Source organism: Microtus ochrogaster, linkage group LG1 (assembly GCF_000317375.1).
Source record: "Microtus ochrogaster isolate Prairie Vole_2 linkage group LG1, MicOch1.0, whole genome shotgun sequence".
NCBI classification, from domain to species: domain Eukaryota; kingdom Metazoa; phylum Chordata; class Mammalia; order Rodentia; family Cricetidae; genus Microtus; species Microtus ochrogaster.
In genome coordinates this window covers 56,755,771-56,757,787 of record NC_022027.1, presented here as the reverse complement: position 1 = coordinate 56,757,787, position 2,017 = coordinate 56,755,771, and positions in this window count along the sequence as shown.

Sequence of the window (2,017 nt, the reverse complement as noted above, 5' to 3'; positions counted from 1 at the left end):
TGAGTTCATGTCTGCTGAGTTCATGTCTACTGAGTTCATGTGTATTGAAGTCATGTCTATTGAGTTTCTGTCTATTGAGTTAGTGTCTATCGGATTGCAATCTTTGCCACAGATCTTTAGTTTCATTTCTGGGGTCTCCACTCCATGCTATTGCATTGATCTATAGGACTGGGGTTGTGTCTTTTATCTCTCCCTTCCTCTCTTCTTAGGATCCTTGTTTGTATGTGTTTTATATGTTCTTGTTCATATATCCTAGTCTGTAATGGTTTCTTTGTACTACATAACAATTGAAGAGAGTTGAATATACAACTATTTGCTTTTACAAAAGAGCGTATTTTACAAAATGGTTATGTGCATTGAGTCTGGCCTGGTGGTGTATGAGTTCCCTTTAATCCTCCCCAACATGTGATGATAAAAATATTATTTTAGCTAACAATGAGTTAAGATTATTATCACATATGGCTTCAGTTTTGATTTCCTCAATATCTAAGAAGCTGAATGTCTCTCCATGTTCATTATCCATACAAATCTCCTAACCTCTCATGAGGCCAAGAGCTAGCAATGGCTGTGTGTTACTCTCAATTCTCCAGAATTGCAGTCAGGTGTAACCAAGAGATTGGGTTGTGAGTGTGTGATGCCTCTTTCAAGCCAGGCCGTTAAAAACCTTTCCATGAGCAATTTGGTAGTTTGAATGAGAATGGCCCCAATAGGTTCAGTTTGAATATTTTGTTCTGAGTTGGTGGAACTGTTTGGGAAGAATGCGGAGGTGTGGCCTTGCTGGAGGAGGTGGTTTCAAAAGCCCACGTTATTTCTAATTAGGTCTCTCTGCCTTATGCTTGTGGATCAGGATGTAAGCTCTTAGCTACCACTCCAGTCTCATGCCTGTCTGCCTCTGAAACTGCAAGTCCCCAATAAACTCTTCTGTATTGCCTATCACAGCAACTGAAAAGTAACTAACACAAAAGTAACTAGGATTCTTCCCTCTAATCCCCTCCCACTCTTCAGAGTTCTCTCTCACTTTCCTTTTTAAAAAAAAATCAATGCAAACTCTGCTTTCACTATGCAAACACGAAACAAAACAAAAGCTTCCATCTGCTCACCTGATCTTATTGTCTTGTGGCATATCCACGGCAGAGGCCACGTGATCTAGGTGGAGTAACTGGAAACAGAAGGGGGTCACCCTAGTGTGCATTGAGGGCTGATATTCTGTGACAAAATGCTGCTTGCATTCCACGCCGTTTGATAGTTTTGCTGTGTCCTGTTTTCAGCAAAGGCGTGTCATCCTTACCGTTCACACAGAACCGTGATCTTCAGTGTGAAGGATGCTGCAGTCAGCAATGAACCACACGTAGTTTTTCCTCCCCTCACATGCAAAAACCAATATCTCACAATCTTAGATTCTCACCAGTGCACACCCTCCTGTGGCAAACAGTTCAGAACAGAACAAAAAGATACTATTTGACACGGCACCAGCAGCAGCCATGATTGACACAACTTACAGATGACCAGCTCACCCCTAAGGATACTGACTAATGAGAAAAGCTGTGCTCAGATACACAATGAGAAAACATACAGGATTCACACACACTTTAGTGCTGGAAAGAATGACAACCAAAATCCCCACATCTCTAGCTAACACACACACACCCCTATGCATGCACAAAAAAAGCAGAATCAACCCAAATCTCTCTCTCTCTCTCACACACACACACACACAGGTAGATATCTTCAAGAATTCATTTTTCTCAATTTTAAGAAAATCAAAATTGTTGTTTGCTCAAAAAAATGACTTTTGTTATTCCTGGTTGGTTGCAGGGATTCTCATTAGATATGTGTTAGATCTTTTAATTAATGGTTGGCAAACTTTCTAACATTCTCAGTAAAAGGTTGGGTGGCAAGTATTTCAGGTTTTAAAAAATTACATGGTGTGTATGGAGTAGGTAGACATATATGTGGATGTCGGAGAACTTGTGGCAGTAGGACCTCCCCTTCCTCAGACCTGGGGCTCAGACTCAGG